At 39.3% G+C, this 18,228-nt stretch overlaps 1 long non-coding RNA gene across 1 annotated transcript; it reads right to left on the minus strand.

Moving 5' to 3' along the window:
* Positions 1-4,950: 4,950 nt before the first annotated feature.
* Positions 4,951-7,251, minus strand: LOC107793765 (uncharacterized). The gene is made up of 2 exons (XR_001649804.2): positions 5,696-7,251; positions 4,951-5,580 (listed from the first exon to the last, which is right to left on the minus strand). It is a non-coding gene; the product is annotated as an uncharacterized LOC107793765 (long non-coding RNA).
* Between the last annotated feature and the right edge of the window lie 10,977 nt (positions 7,252-18,228).

Here is an 18,228-nt window from a genome sequence, read left to right on the forward strand (position 1 = left end):
CCTGGTGTAGAGTCGAGGGGACCGCCCTCATGTTGTGAATCCTACGTCTCCCGAACAAAGCATTGTACCTCATGTCCCCTTCGATCACATAGAACTTTACTTCCTGAACGGTCTAGGCGGTGTTCACCGGTAGTGTTATATCTCCTTTAGTGGTCTCACACGCCATGTTGAACCCGTTTAAGACACGGATCGCGGGTACAATCTGATCTTGCAGGCCGAGCTGTTCCATGACCCTCGATCTGATGATGTTGGCTGAGCTACCTAGATCAATTAATACACGCTTAACTCGAGATTTATTTATAAGTACTGATATTACCAGTGCATCATTGTGGGGATGCACGATCTCTTCAGCGTCTTCATCGTTGAAGGACAAGGTTCCCTCCGGCACCTCGAGTTCATTTTTCCCTTGTGATAGATACTTTTGTGCGCTTCAGCAGCGGCCCATGGGGAACATCAACCCCACCGATGATCATGTTGATGACGTGCTGAGACTCCTCCTATTTGGTCTGTTTACCAGAATCTCTTTTCCTAAAGTGGTTCTTAGCTTGATCACTCAGGAACTCTCGGAGATGCCCGTTATTGAATAGCCGGGCTACTTTCTCTCTCAATTGTCGGCAAGCTTTTGTCCTGTGATAGTGAGTGCCATGATATTTGCACATTAGGTTAGGATTCTTTGGACGAGATCGAACTGTAAAATCCGGGGACATTTTGTGTCTCTGATACGTCTGATGGTGGATACGATGGCGGCGACGACGACGTTAAAGTTGTACTCTGACAATCTTGGTGCTTCCTTCGGCCCGATGGGCCTGTCGAAGCTATTTTTGCTCATGAGTCCCTAGTTATTTCGATCTCGGTCACTTATTCTTTCATTTTACGGGGTTTCATCCAGATCCACTACCTCTTCAGTCTCCATTGTATGGCTGATACCAATCCCTGTTCGACCGTGGTTCACGATCAATGTCTCTCCTGACTCTGTCAATTGTTATAACGGGATAAACAGACCCGGATGAGGCTCCGAGTTGATCATCTTCGACCCTGATTTTTGATTGATACTGATTATGCACCTCGACCCAATTGACGACCGGGTATTCCACTAGATTGTGTTTCAACTGTTGTGATGCCAATGAGCATCGAACATTGAGTCCATGGGTGAAGGCCTAAACGGCCCAATCGTTTGCGGCCGGAGGTAAGTCCATCCGTTCCATTTGAAACCGGGACGCGAATTCCATAAACATCTCATTATCCCTCCGCTTTACTTTGAAAAGGTCTGACTTCCTGGTCTCGACCTTGATAGCCCCGGCGTGCGCTTTTTACGAATGAATCTGCAAGCATGGCAAACGAGTCAATAGAATTAGGAGGTAGGTTGTGATACGATATCACAACTCCCTTGGATAAAGTTTTCCCAAACTTTTTCAGCAGGACATACTCGATCTCGTCATCCTTCAAGTCAGTTCCTTTGATGGCGCATGTGTAGGAAGTTACATGCTCATTCAGATCGGTTGTTCCGTTGTACTTAGGAATTTCGGGCATGCGAAACTTTTTCGGGATAGGCTTCGGAGCCGCGCTCGGAGAAAAAGGTTTTTTAACAAACTTCTTGGAATCCAGGCCCTTCAATATCGGAGGTGCTCCAGGGATCTGGTCGACCCTGGAGTTATAGGTTTCCACCTTTTTTGTCATTGGCTTCGATTTTCTTCTCCCCCGATTCTATCTGTTTTATCAACTCTTCGAGCATTTTTATAATCTCAGGGTTAGTCCTCGATTCATTTTAATTCGTCCTTTCCGTGATCGATTCATTTATGTGGGTGACTTCCCGGGGTGGCTCGGGCTCAACCCTACTCGGTGATCTGCTTTGGTTCTGCAACTGAGCTATTCCGCCTGTAGAGCCTGTATCATTTCGAAGTTCACTCGCAAGTTGATCCCATCGTTTTCACCATTGTGCGTATTCTGGGCAATTAATCAGACATCTCTATGTACGCTATTTTTGGGATCAGTAGGCAAATATGTGTTGATGGCCACATGCGAACTGGCGTTGATGGGGTCCCGCATCGGGACTTCGCCGAGATCGACTGAGGGCACCTCATTACCGGGTGTTGCGTTGTTGTTCTCGCCAAGGTGGTTGGACTCTGTGTCCGTTTTTAAAGGGGCAGACTATGGATTTGACATTTCGATTTTAACGTGGAATCAAAAATACTTCAAAGAACAAGTGTAAAATAGGATGCGTTACGGGAATTTTTATCAAATTGCCGCTATTATCCTCAGCCCTACAGTAGGCGCGAAATTGTTTACCCTCAAAATCGGATAACAATTAAATTTGTAGGTGGTTTTAAGAATACGCAGATTAACTTGACACAAAGCGATAAATTAAGTTGCTATTGAATAAAAAAAGATAAACTAAATTTGAGTCGTTTGGATAGTTTCAGCTTTGATAGAATAGTCGATTTCGAGCCGGGCTCACCACAACCAGTGTCGATCAAAAAGAACAAGAGCTTAAAGATAGAGAAAGTAATAATGTATTGGTTTTTAGTGCGTGTTACATTGTGTTTTACGAATTATCAGACCCCCTTTATATAGTAGGGGAGTCCTATTTTAGGTACAATTTTATAAAAGGTAAAAATCTCCTGGTTTGTTAATTTGCCAGTTCTTTATTGATACGTGCCGAGATTCCCGCAAAAATATCCGACCGGTTATGGATATTTCGTTCTTATGTTGGCTATGCTGACAATGTTTCTTCGAAGTCATTTGAGCCTAGGACCGATTCCGGTGTCATGGCCTCGATATTCTCGAAGGCAGGCGTCCTGCCCCCGGGTTCTAGCCCGGTGGGACTTGGGGTCGATCTTCAGTCCTTTATTGCCATGTCTCGATCCTGGCTTACCATTTCGAAGGCTTGGGTGCACCACAAGAACGGTTTCACCCGTATACAACAATATAATGGTGAAGAGATATAAAAAAGGTGTAAGAGTGTCGTAGAGTCGAGAAATACTCTTGACAAGAAATTTTGATTCTTGTTCTTTCAGGGTTTAGGTTTTTGAGAAGAATTTTTGCAAAAATAATTTTCATTCAATTTGTTCGTGGATTTTATCGATCAAAGAGTTGATAACAAAGAATAATTTCGATGCGTTTATTGAAGAACTTTTTAAACGAGATTTTCTTCATTAGGTACATCTTAGATCTAATTGTTGATTTATAAACAAATTTTAAACACAAATACATCTACCTAGGAATGTTTATATCGTGTTATGAACATACAATCCTTCAAACTCGTTCGTTTAACATTTTGACATAACCATTAAAAAATTCATTTGATATGAGTAATTAATGACCTTTTTATCTCTTCCTTAAATGAGTAATTGATTAATAACTATAGTAAGTATGATAGAATTAAAAATTTTAATGTGTCTTTTTAATATTCCAAGCAAACAAATATTTTAAAACAATCTTTTGGTGAAGTGACAACTAAGAAGGATCGGAGTGAGTAAATATTCTTTTCATACAAACTTAAGCCGGAAAAAGAAGTGAAAAATATAGTCATATCACATATACAATGATGATGGTCAAACATTAATTATTTATGGAGCCCGTTCTTAATTAAAGGCTTTCTTGTGCCAATATATAGAGGGCCAAAAGAATTACACGTATTTTGAAAAGAACTTAACGGAAAGTCAAAGTAGGTATGACAAGAAAGGGAGAAAATGGAACCCCCCAAAACCTTGCATGCTCTACTTATTAGTCGTATCACTCTAAAATGTAATGTGTCAAACAATAGTAACAAACGACATGATTAAATAAAAGTAGAAATAAAACTAATAATATGATTTTTTTTATTTTTCAGTCGGTGTTCGGTATTTATATTGGTACATGATTAAATTCAGATTCGCACCGAACAGTTCCATACTGAGAGAGAAAATGTTCCATAACAAGACGACTCTGCAACCTAACACTCGAACAAACCAATCTCTAATTAATGAGGAATGAGTACTTATTATACCACTGTAACCTTTGTTGGTAAAGCTAATATTATGATTATTAACATAGAAAGGACATGAGACATAATTTGAAAGCAAATGTTCCCACCAAGCTCAAAAGAATAATTAGCGTTGAAGTACTTTGAGGGTGAACTGACACCATTATGCTTTAGTTGAATTGAGGAGAACACTGGAGGTCCTACTCGATCAAACTTTGCAGCGAACTTTTGTATAGTGATTAGACCAGTAGAAAAATATACCAAACTTTTTATTTGATGTATTTGCTACCGTCTGAGGCGTTTGGGATCGAGGCATACATTTGTTTGGAACTGAAATTGTAGTTGTTGTTTTTGCTATCGACTATTGAAGCAATACTAAGTGACTGAAAGGAGAGAATTTGGTGGTAATTTACAGCTATTAATATTGTTATCTTATATCTTATAGGTGCAAGATTTGATTCATATCAGAATCATTTAAAATCATAAGTATTATTTATTAGACAACAACGCATTTTATCTTATATCTTATAGATCAAAGGAGGGCATTGTAATGTGCCAAAAGGAAGTATACTCTAAAACTCATAGCTGAGTCTAGGCTAAGAGGATAAAAACCAATTGGTACTCCTTTAGATGTTAAATCAGAAACTAACTTCTCAGGAGTATGATAAACATGTACAAAGTAATTCTAAAGATGAAATGATCAAGGACACACGATCCTATCACAGAGTAGTAGGAAGACTGCTATATCTTACTATGACTAGACCTGACTTGGCTTAATAAGAATGGTCTAAGAGAAACTTCTCTCGAATATTTCTCAATCTTAATTCAAAAGGAAGATCACAAAACTCTTTCAATTACTTTAAAGAAGTACCATAATGAATTAAGGCATCTATTGCAATAATATTCAGTATTATGCCGCTCTTCTGATTAAACACAGTAATGAATATAAACTCAACTAGCGTTAAAGCTCTTTTAATAAACTCAAGCAATCAAATAATGATCAAATCCATAGATAATAATCGAGTCACAAAATCATGTCAACCCCTAATAGAAACTACTCCATAATCATGGAGGAGGTAATCACAAATAGAATTAAAGAGTAAGAAAATATCAATCCAACGTTACAATCCAAGCTCTCATATTGAATTGATGGAAATATGATAAAATCGCGTGTCGTGTAGCCTCCAATGCTCTCCAAAAGCTTCCAAGGTCAAAAGCCCTCTAAAAATTACGTTGTTGGTGTATTTATACCATGTAGGAACAAGACTCGACAAAACTACCCTTTTCTAGCCGAAGTGGAAAATTACTCTAAGGAAATTACATAGGCGCAGTGCCCGGGGCGGCGTACCATGCACCGCATTAGTGAAAAAGTTCATAGAGTTGATTTTGTTTTCACTCTGTAAGAATTTTGCACTAGCAACCCATGCCCCGCGGCGCATGGCACGGCGCGATAGTGCATTTTTTCTAGAGTAATCTTTTTTCTCACTTTTTGACTTCCATACTTGGTCCTCGACCCCTGAACATGATCCCGACTTAATTTCTTGGGCTTCTACTCAGACTTCAAAGCTTCAAATCATCCATTTTATCTTCAATCTTGTTTCTCCACTCGAAATCACATCCTACACAGTATAACATACGTAATAAGTACAAAGTACTAACAATTAGGGTTAAATCCAATCAAAGTGTAGTAACTAGAGTACAAATTATAGTTAAAAACATTGGCTCCTAGCCTACCATTAGAGTTCTACATGACAAGTCTCCTTTTGAGATGCTTCATTTGCAATCTCCTTCTCTTTCACATCTTAGAGTGTTTGGATATCTCTGTTATGCAGCTAGTTCAAAAGAGCATAAGTTTGCTTCCAGAACCATTCAAGTAGTATTGATTGGATATTCTCCCTCTCAAAAGGGATAGAAGCTATATGTTTTGCATACAAATTCCTTCTTTGTACGTAGGAATGTGGTGTTTCAGGAATATTTATTTCCTTTCAAGAACATGAAGGATGCATGCAATCCTATATTTCATGTTCTTGACTTAGTATCACTAGGTGAGTGTCGCTTAACTGATCTAAATGTTACACCATCCAGTGGTACTACAAGGGTCTCTGGTCCTTCACTTCATTTATCTGATATTGAAGGTCAATTGGAGACTCAACCTTCTGCAACTATGGCACTAACTGTAGAAAATCTAGGCCTTGATGAACATTTACCTGAACCACCTCTAGATGCAATGATAAAGTAGACAGGGGAGACCCCCATCTCTAGATGCAAGATTATGTGACCACTTCTAAGAAAAAAATGTGTGACACTATCTAATTTCCTCATATGCCACCTATGATAATGTCAAACCTCCTTATAGAGATACAGTGTCAGCTTACTCAGCTGCTACTAAACCTAGGAACTTTACAAAAGTAGTGGTGTATCCCAAGTGGGTAGAAGAAATATAGCTTGAAATTAATGCCTTGGAAGCAAATCATACATGGAGCATAGTGAATCTACCTCCTGGTAAGACCCCTATTAGGTGTAAGTGGATTTTAAAATCAAATATAAGGCCTCAAGGGAAATAGAGAGGTACAAGGCTAGGTTGGTTGCTAAGGGTTATATAGTCAATAGGAGGAACTTGACTACACAAAAGTCTTTTTACATGTGGCCAATGGTGACAGTTAGATCTATTGTGGCCCTTGTTACTTTTAGGAGTTGGGTGATCTATCAAATGGATGTTCATAATAAATTTCTAAATGGGAATCTTCTAGAGGAGGTATATATGCATATTCCTCAAGGTTTTGCTAGACACGAGGAGAGTATGAAGGTCTGCAAACTACATAAATCTTTATATGGTCTTAAGCAATCATCCACACAATGGAACAAGAAGCTGACAGAAGCCCTGTCACAAATAGGGTTTTAACAAAGTCATTTTGATTACTCTTTATTAACCTAGAAGACTCATTGTGATCTAACAGTGGTTCTAGTCTATGTTGATGACCTGCTAATCATATTTTGATATATCAGAGAAGAGATGAATTACAGACCAAGTTTAAAATGAAAGACTCGAGAGAATTGAATTTTTCCCTAGACATTGAATTTGCAAGGTCAAAGGAGGGCATTGTGATATGCCAAATGGAGTATACGCTAGAACTTATAGGTGCGTCACAGCTAGGAGGATCAAAATCAATTGGTACTCCTTTAGAGTTAAGTAAGAAACTAACTTCTCAGGAGTATGACAAACATGTACAAAGTAATTCTAAAGATGAAGTGCTCAAGGACACAGGATTCTATCAGAGACTAGTTCAAAGGATTCTATACCTTACTATGAGTACACTTGACTTGGATTTTGCAGTTCAGGTACTAAGTTAGTATATGCACATAACAAAGATCTCCCATATGGAGAGATGCTCTTAGAGTAGTGAAGTATATAAAAGAGGCACCTGGTCTAGAGTTGTTTATGCCTGCACAGAACTCCAATCAACTACTGGCCTATTATGACTCAGACTGGGTAGCCTTTCTGCAAATTAGAATGTCGGTGACAGGATACTTAGTGAAGTTTGGAGTTGCCTTAGATTTTTAGATGTCAAAGAAGCAAGAAATTGTGTGTAGAAGTTCATCTGAATCTGAATTCAAAAGCACATGTATAATAGAAATTACTTGGCAAGTTGGAGTATTCATAGAGTCAATGTAGAGTTACTAGCTCAGTTAAGGTGTGACAACAAAGTTGCAATTCAAATTGCAGCCAACCCTATAATTTATGAGAGAACAAAGAAAATTGATATAAACTGTTACTTTATGAGGGAAAGAATACTACAAGGAATGGTGAAGACTGATCATATGTCAACTAAAGAAAAGCTGACAGATATTCTTACAAAAGGTTTGGCAAAGACACATATGATCACTTACTACATAGACTAGGGTTGAAAAACATGTATTCAACCATCAACTTGGGCGGGAGTATTGATTATGGTTAAACTTAACAAACTGATGTAACCATAGTTAAATTAAATGTGTAGCTAGTTACAAGTTAGTTATCATTGTATAAGAAGAGTATAAATACTCATTGTACAGATATTTTGAGAACACGATTCATTTTACATCACTTAAACAAAATTTGTACTCTGAGTGCTCTCTCTTCCTCTCGTAGATTTCTCACTAAGTCGTCTGTGTCTTAGTTGTAACTGCCATTTCCAAGGCTGCTAACAGTTTCATCCATCTACAACAATTTGTTTCTTGTTGCTCGTTAACACATTTTTTTTCTTATTGACTTATGATTTGGATAGAAACGACTATTAATATACTTGCTTGAACTCTGATTTTGCCTTTGTCAATTGTTAGATTGTTAATAAAAAAAAACTAACAACTAGGTCGGGCTAGGCCGACGCCTTTCTTATCAGGCCAACACTGGTCTGATATCTAGGGCAGAAATTTGAGTTTGGTCTTGTCCCATTCTGTCACACCCCAACCCTAGGAGGTGCGACCACCACACGAATGCTTGTGCGAACCAATACGTGCTCTTTCAACATTTTATTCATGACTTCTGACCATTGAAGCCTCCAAATGATAATTACCAAAATTTAATATGAGTACAACTGAATAACTAGGACAATAGTGACATTTGTGATGACCCAAAAGGTCATCTTATATTTTAGAACTTGAATCTGAGCTATTAAACTTTACAAATCTCATTTTTACCCTCCCCGATTTGTGTGCGCTGTCCGAACAGGTTTTCGGAAAGCTTTTATGTTAAAAACTAATAAAAATAAGAATTTTACCTTAAAAGTTGATTTTTGTTGACTTCGGTCAATATTTTTGGTAAACGAGCCCGGATCCGTACTTTAACGATTCCGGTAGGTCCGTATCAAATTATGGGACCTGGGCGTATGCCCGAAATTGAATTCGGAGGTCCCTAGCTGGAGTTATGAATTTTTGATGAAAATTAAAAGTCTGGAAATTATTTATTTTTAAGAATTGATTGATATTTGGCATTGTTAGTATCAGGTCTGTATTTTGATTCCGGAGCTCGGTACAGGTTCATTATGATATTTAAGACTTGTCTGTGAAATTTGGTGAGAAACGGAGTTGATTTGACGTAATTCGGACGTCCAGTTGAGAAGATATAAATTTTAAAGTGTTCTAGAGAATTTCATTTGATTTGGTACTAAATTCGTAGTTTTAGGTGTTATTTTGGTGATTTGATCGCGTGAGCAAGTTCGTATGATCTTTTTAGACTTGTGTGCATGTTTGGTTTAGAGCCCTGAGGGCTCAGGTGAGTTTCGGATAGGCCACAGGATGTTTTGAACTTAGAAAATTTTTGCTGGTATAACTGAACCTGTTGCAGGCCTCTGATCTCGCAATTGCGAGATCAGGCATCGCAAATGCGAACATAACAGGGTCCGCAATTGCGAGTCTTTCATCGCAATTGCGATCAAAAGCCTGGGCCAGCAAATCTCGCATTTGCGAGGTTACCTTCGCAATTGCGAAGGGGGTCAGGGAAGGGCAAATTCACAAATGCGAACATCTACTCGTATTTGCGAGGTTCAGTGGTTGCAAATGCGACAATTTTCTCGCATTTGGGAAGGCAACAGGATTGTGAAGGGCATCGCAATTGCGATTGTTCCTTCGCATTTGCGACCTTCGCATTTGCGAAGCTCAAGTCGCAATTGTGACACCTGCAGCTGAGTAAAATGGACTTAGACGGGATTTTTCATTCATTCTTCATATTTTCAAAACCCTAAACCTTAAGAGGTAATTTTCCAAAGACCAAATCTTCCCCAAATCATAGGTAAGTGATTCCTAACTCTTTTCTTTCAATCTTTTACATCTTATAACAAGATTTCAACCTAGAATCTAGAATTTTTATGGTGAAATTAGGATTTTTGGGTAGAACTTAGGAATTTCGAAATTTGAGGATTTAGACCTCAATTTGAGGTCAGATTACAAAACTAATTACATATACGGGCTCGGGGGTGAATGGATAAAAGAATTTTGGTCCGAATCTCAGGTTTTGACCAAGCGGGCCCGGGGTCAATTTTTTGACTTGTTGGAGGAAAATTTAACTTGCGCAATATAATTGATTCCTTTAGCAATATTTGATGTTATTGAGTCATTTTTGAATAGATACGAGTGGTTTGGGGGTAAATTCCAAAGGAAAAGTTGTGGTTGAGAATTAAGTAGCCTTCGGAGCGAGGTAAGTATTGTGTCTAACCCTGACTTGAGGGAATTAGGAACCTTAGATTACTTGCTAAGTGAAATTCATGTGAGCGGCATATATGTGAGGTGACGAGTACTTATGCGCCGCCAATTTACCTGTTTTTCCATGTTTCTCAATTTTTCTTATATTGTCTCATTTCTATGCCTAATTGTTATGTGTTATACTAGTGTTGTTCAATTTATCGTTCTTATCATGTTTACGGATTTTCTGGTGATAATTGAGTTTTTATTTCAAAGTTGAGATTGATGTTATGGGACCAAATATTGAAGTAAGGTTTGTACTTGTTATTCTATCTCCGTATTGTTATTTATGCATTGCATTATGGTAAGGGAGAGTGTTAATGCACGAAGGGTGATGCCTTGCCATATTGTGAGTGTTAATGCACAAAGGGTGATGTCGTGCCATATTGTGAGTGTTAATGCATGAAGGGTGATGTCGTGCCATATTATGAGTATTAATGCACGAAGGGTGATGCTGTGCCATATTGTGAGTGTTAATGCACGAAGGGTGATGACGTGCCATGATATGAGAGTTAATGCATGAAGGGGGATGTCGTGTTGTTTCTATTAATTTTATGGTGAGATTGAGAGTAAAAGCACGAAAGGTGATTCCATGCATTTTTTCTTACTGTATTCACTATTCCTTTTGATTCCTGGTATATTGACTGCTCCGATAATCATTCTGTTGTAGTTCTTTATCTTGCATTTCCCTCAGTATGTTCCCCTCCCGACATTTCTTATTTAGTTCTTCATTTCTGTGATTTGTATATACACTGTTAAATTGTACAGGTTGATTTGTAGGTGCCTTGCCTTAGCCTCGTCACTACTTTGTCGAGGTTAGGCTTGACACTTACCAGTACATAGGGTCGGTTGTACTGATACTGTACTCTGTACTTTCTGTGCAGATTTTAATACCGGCTCGGGTTGATCGAGATTTTTGCTACTAGTCCACTATCCAGAGACTCAAGGTAGATCTGTCGGCGTTCACAGACCTTGAAGTCCCCGTCTATCTTTTCTGTTCTACTATTTCTTTCATTCAGACAGATGTATTTCTTTCAGACTATTACTTGTAGTAAATTCTAGAATACCCGTGAATTATGACTCCAGATCCGAATGGTAGTAATTAATATAATTTTATAATATTCTGCACTTATTATATTTTATCTTAGTTAATTATTATTAATTACTGAATGGAAATAAGGAATTGGTTTAATGATTCTCTAACGTTGGCTAGCCTAGCAAGTGAAATATTAGGCGCCATCACGGTCTCGTCGGTGAGAAATTTCGGATCGTGACAATATTTTATACATATTATAATTGTTTTTAACAAATTGTAACTGCCACTTTTTATACAATCAGATTCTAGCCTGCAAGCCTCTAGGAGTACCAAAGGAACATACACGTACATAACTAGGTTGGAACAGGGCCCCAACTTACCCAATATATTTGTGACATCTGCATTAGTACATATTGACTTTGAAAAACTATTCTGAAGAAGTGGAGAGGAACAAAATATTAGCTGGAACAACACCCTACTGGGGAGGAACGTCACCAGGTCTATCTATACTTGTGGGCATGAACACAACACCCAAAAGAAAGGGGCGTCAGTACGAATAATGTACTGAGTATGTAAAACTAAGAAACACAAGTAACTCAGAGTCATAGCATATGAGATATGTGAACATAATTCCGACATGAGACCCAAAGACAACCCACTAGGGCGTGAACCAAAATGTGAGGAAAAATGAACCATGGATCATAAATGCATGCAAACTTTTAAGAAATCCAGACTCCATTGTATCTGATCATAGAAGGGCTCGATAACATCTCGTATCACATCACTCCGTACAAGGCCTCATAGAGGACTCGATCGTACCCAGCCTCAGGAGATCTCAACTGTACCCGGCCTCATCAAGACTCGGCGTAGTCGGCCTCAAGAGGACTCAGTAGCCTCACATCACACATCATGTATAATCATACCCGGCTGATAAGTAGTTTCACAATAGGTGTCGTACCTGGCCGACTATAGCGCTTCTCGATAAAGTAAAGTAGATACATATATATAAGTGCAATGCAATATCAATATTAATATCTCACATCATGCTTCATCATACCCAATTGACCAATGGTTGCACAATAGGTATCATACCCAGCCGAGTGTGTGTGTGTGTGTGTGTGTGTGTGTGTGTGTGTGTATATATACATACGCACGCGCACTTATATATATATATATATACATACACACACACACACACACACATACACAAGTGCAATGAAGTAACAATTTCAAGAGATAGCAACTTCGAACCTCGGAGCAAATCATACTTTCCGACCACAGGATACCAACGAGAAACAACGTAGACTTTGAAGGACATGTTGCTAGCAAAATCACACAGGAACAAGGACAACATCATTGGTGGTTAGCTTCCACACTTTACAGTACATGAGTCACTTAGAAAGAAGGAGAGACTTACACTAACACATGCCAAGAATGAACGTTGCCCTATATACCTGATCGGAGACCTAATTATACTTCTATGGTGGTTAACTTCGCCTCTAATGAATTTTCAGAATCGATGACACGTCGATGACTCCAAGCTCTTCGAGTTAAATCTTGATAAATCCAGATTTACCTTCAACTTTGCCTTAATTTGATAGGAAATTCTAAAGAGGCGTTGAGAGTATTTTGAGAGGACTTGATCTGATGATGCTTCTAGAATGAAAGATAAAGAGCCTCACTACCGCTTTTTATACTGTTACCAAGCATAGTAATTTCCACCACTCCACATGTAAAACGGGTAGCCCCGCTCTGGCTGCAGCGCCCGGTGAAACACTTGGCGTAGTCTTACTGAAACATGTAACCGATTTCTGGCTTCGAAAGTGTCTCCAAATGATTGGCATGCTAGGAACCGCACTTATCATACTTTATTTCAAGTGTGGGGTGTAACATCATACCCCTTTTGGAACATTCATCCGCGAATGTTGAATCATGGCCCATTATGATAGTCGCGTTGTTGCCTTCCATAGTGGGGAATAGATGGGGGTACCTAGATTTCATGTCCTCTCCAGCTTCCCACATCATATCCTCCTTATTCTTATTCCTCTAAAGTACCTTAACCGAAGCAACTTTTTTGGTTCGAAGTTTACGGACTTATCGATCTAAGATGGCTACCGGGATTTCTTCGTAAGATAGGTCTTCCGTGACTTGGATATATTCAATATGGGTGACACAGGATGGATAATTCAAGCATTTTTGGAGAATAGACACGTGGAATACCGAATGCACTACTTCCAATTCTGGGGATAACTCAAACTCAAATGCGACATCACTAACCTTCCGTATGATTTGATATGGTCCGATATACCAAGGGCTGCGTTTGCCTCTTTTGTGAAATCTCATCACGCCTTTCATAGGTGACACCTTCAAGAACACCCAATCCCCTATAGAAAACTTTAAATCTCACTGTCGGTTATTCAAGTAAGATTTATGCCTGCTTTAGGCAGCCAACAATCGGTTTCGAATTAGCATCACCTTCTCATTGCATGTTGTAGTAGTTATGGCCCCAACAACTTTGTTTCACCCTACTTCGAACCAGCCAATAGGATATCTGCACTTTTGTCCATATATGGCCTCATATGGTACCATTTTAATACTGGCATGATACCTGTTGTTGTAGAAATATTCGATGAGTTGTAGATAATCCTCCCAATCTCTTTTGAAGTCTCGAACGCATGCCTGTAACATGTCCTCGAGCATTTGAATAATGCGCTCGGCCTAGCCATCAGTTTGTGGATGGAATGTTGTGTTAAGGTTGATCTTTGTTCCCAATCCTTTTTGGAATGATCTCCAGATGTTAGCTATAAACTAGGCACCTATGTCTGATATGATGGAGATCGGAACCCCATGGAGTCGAACTATCTCCTTAATATATATCTTGGTATAATCTTCAGCTTAGAAGGTAGTCCTAACTGGAAGAAAGTGAGCCGACTTGGTGAGTCGGTCCACGAAAACCCATATAGAGTCAAACTTTTGGCGTGATCGTGGTAATCCGGTAACAAAATCCATATTGATTATTTTCCATTTCCAGGTTGGAATTTCCATATTCTGCAGCAATTCAGTTTCTAATGCTCGGCCTTGACTTTCTAACAATTTGGACACCGAGCGACGTACTTGGTGATGCCTCTCTTTATGTCGTTCCACCAGTATAGCTGTCGAATACCATGGTACATTTTGGTTGACTCCGAATGAATAGAATACCTAGCCTAATGAACCTCTGCCATGATCTTCTCTCAGAGTTTCTTGACATCTGGCATGCACAACCGGTCCTTGTGTCTAAGGACTCTCTCCTTGGATAGCTCGAATATTTGCTTCTTCTGATATGGAACGTTTTCCCTTATTTTCACCAATGTTGGATCTTGAAATTGATGTGCTTTCACTTTGGCTACTAGTGATGATTCAACAACATTCTGAAGTGTGACTCCTCCGCTGTCGATATCAAGTAATTGTACACTTAGGTTTGCCAACCTACACAAATCCTTATTCATCTCCAGCTTCTCCCTTTCCAGGTGTCGTAGGCTATCCATAGACTTCCTATTTAATGCATCAACTATAACATTTGCTTTCCCTAGATGGTATAAAATTCCAACATCATAGTTCTTTAACAGTTCAAGCTATCTTCGCTGCCTCAGATTTAATTCCATACAAGTAGTGGCGCCATATCTTTAAGGCAAATATAATAGCTGCTAGCTCCAAGTTGTGAGTTGGGTAATTCTGCTTGTGCTTCCTTAGTTTCCTTGAAGAATAAGCGAGACCTTTCTTGTGTTGCATTAGAACACTGTCCAATCCCACTCTAGAGGCATCATAGTACACCACGTACCCTTCGGGTCCTTCAAGGAGCATTAGGACTAGCGTCGAGGTTTACCTATGCTTAAACTCGTGGATGCTCTTCTCACAACCGTCGGTCCATTGGAATTTCGATATTTTATGCGTCAACTTCATTAATGGAGCAGCTGTATATGAGAAAGTTTCCACAAACCTTCGATAGTAATCGGCCAAGCCGAAGAAGCTACGTACTTCAGTAGGAGTTGTGGGCCTCAGCCAACTCTTAACTGCTTCAATCATTTGATTATCAACCTTGATGCCATCACATGACACTATGTGCCCAAGAAAGGTCACTGAACTCAGCCATAACTCGCATATGGAAATTTTGGAGTACAAATTCTATCCCGGAGTATGCGTAAAACCATCCGCAAATGCTCTGCCTCTGATCGACAATACACCAGGATATCATCTATGAACACGATCACAAAAATATCCAGATATGGCCTGAATACTCGATTCATAAGATCTCTGGTGCATTGGTTAGGGTAAAGGATATATATATATATATATATATATATATATATATATATATATATATATATATATATATATATATATATATATATATATTCAGTCACTCACTGGGGGCAAATTTTCATCTCTCCATACCCGGCCTCATAGAGGACTCGGTCATACCCGACCTCAGGAGGTCTCGGCCGTACCCGGTCTCAACAGAACTCGATGTAACCGGACTTAAAAGGACTCTATAGCCTCACATCACACATCATCACTCCATACCCGGCCTCATAGAGGACTCGGTCATACCTAGCCTCAGGAGGTCTCGACCGTACACAGTCTCAACAGAACTCGTCGTAGCCAGCCTCAAGAGAACTCGGTAGCCTCACATCATATATCATCGTACCCGGCCACATATGGGCTCGATAATATCTCACATCATGCTTCATCATACCCAACTGGCCAGTGATTGCATAATAGGCGTCATACCTGGCCGACTATAGCACGGCTCGGTAGAGTTATATATATATATATATATATATATATATATATATATATATATATATATATATATATATATAAGTGGACGGCGTGCCAGTTTCAAAACTTTGAACTTCAGAATAATTCATACTTTCAGACTGCAGGATACCAACTGGAAACAATGTAGACTTTGAAGGACATGTTACGAGCAAAATCGCACAGGAACAAGGAAAACATCATTGAGAGGAGAACTACCACACTTTAGAGTACATGAGTCACTTAGAAAGAAGTAGAGACTTGGCAGAGAGTCACTTCCACATGCAAAACGGGTCAACCCGCTCTAGCTCCAGCGCCCGGTGAGACACTTGGCACAGACCTACTAAAACATGTGATCACTTTCTAGCGTTGAACGTGCCTCCATTTGATTGGTCGCACTAGGATCCGCACTTATCATACTTTATTTAAGTATGGGGTATAACACATTCCTACCCCACCTAGTCCAACCCCATATCCCCTATTTATGTCCGGTATTTTACCGATTCGAGATGGGCCACTTGTGAACTGACCCGATCCATTTGACAGTCATAGTTAGATGCTCAATTGCAAGGTGCTGAAGAAGTTGTTTGATATTAGAAGATAAGTTTGAGGCTTTGAGCTAAGGATGTTCAAAGGAAATCAAAAAATTGCACCAAATCAAAAACCGTTTCATGGGACTTCACAATCGTCTTTGTTTTGGTTTGGCTTGATTTAGTAACAAATTTTAAAAATTGATAATATTTGTTTCGGTTCTATTTTACGCAATAAAACTGAAAAATTAAACCAAACTGACTGAATATACAGATACACACACTCTTTATAACACTATATATACCTTTGAACTTGTTTACTCTTAAAATGGATAACAATTAAATTTATACGTTATTTTAAGGATATGTGGATTGCTTAAACAAAAATAATCAAGAATTTTAGATAAATGAATTAAATATAGAATGAATAACCAAACCAATTGTGATGTTACGGCCGAGCTCGAATTTGGGTTGCACAGTTGTTTCGCCCTCGATCGGATCCTTGGTTCGAAGCCAAATATATTTATGAAGAATAACAATAAAATAAGAACTTTTCAATAACTAGAAAGCCCAAAAATGAATTTGTATAGCCTTGGTTTGTGTGTAATATGTGTTATCAAAGAAAAACTTCGCCTTTATATAGTAGGAGAGTTTCATCCCTAGTACAAGTGTAAAAAGGTAAAGATCTTCCTCTTTCGTTGATTACTAATCCGTAACTGCCATCGAGCGAGATCCACGCCATGATATCCGGTTGGTTCCGGATATCATAGACCTCTATCTGTTGCCTACAATCATTCATTGCGCTTACCGAAGTCTGAAACTCGTCGCAAGTTTGGGGTGCATCATTTTATCAGGTTCGATGGTGAGCACTCCGTTCGGGCCACGATACAAAAGAGTTCCCTACTATGATATCGATTTCGTATATTAACACTCTTACTTCGTTTGATCAACCAAGAAATCGCGTTGTGCGTTAATCCCTAGTTCACCCGTATATAGATAGTCCCCTCGTTTCCCAGAGAGTAAATTTGCTGAAACGATGGAAAACGATAGCTGAACCTCGGTTCCTTCTTTCATACATTACGAATGAGGTGACGGATAAGCCGAAACATCCCATCAGTCACGTCGTTCTGATTTTGGACACGTGTCGACCATCGGTAGGTTGTCTTCGAATGTGAAACGTCGCGTATTGATTGTATTTTCCCCTATAAATGCTTCGACCTTTTGTACTTCTTTCACTTTCCGATCCTAGCTTTTACCTTCGAATTTTCTAGCGGGTTTCAACTTTTTCAAATCTTCTTATCTTCGTCTCTGATCATCAAATCTTCACATTTGTTCTTACATTTCTAACCCGGATCTGCATATCTTCTTCCCACCTTCAAACCTTCATACTTTTCCTTCGAATCTTCATATTTCCTTCCAAATCTTCATATTTTCCCAGATCTTGATGGCTAAAACTTTCAAGTCAGTTCCTCAACAGGTTGCTCCTTCATCTTCCCATCCGGCCGCAGATGTCGGGGCTGCTTCTCCCGAGGTGGCCCCAAAGCCCCCCATGAAAAGCTTTATACCCGGGGGCTGCTCAATCGGGGATGACTTTAAGGTTGAGAAAGCCTCTAGCCAACAAGTCTGGGATGAGGGAACATCGAGATACATATGCTCTGTCACCGAAGAAACCCTACCCGTAGTCCAAG

This window comes from Nicotiana tabacum, chromosome 13 (genome assembly GCF_000715075.1).
Source record: "Nicotiana tabacum cultivar K326 chromosome 13, ASM71507v2, whole genome shotgun sequence".
Classification (NCBI taxonomy): domain Eukaryota; kingdom Viridiplantae; phylum Streptophyta; class Magnoliopsida; order Solanales; family Solanaceae; genus Nicotiana; species Nicotiana tabacum.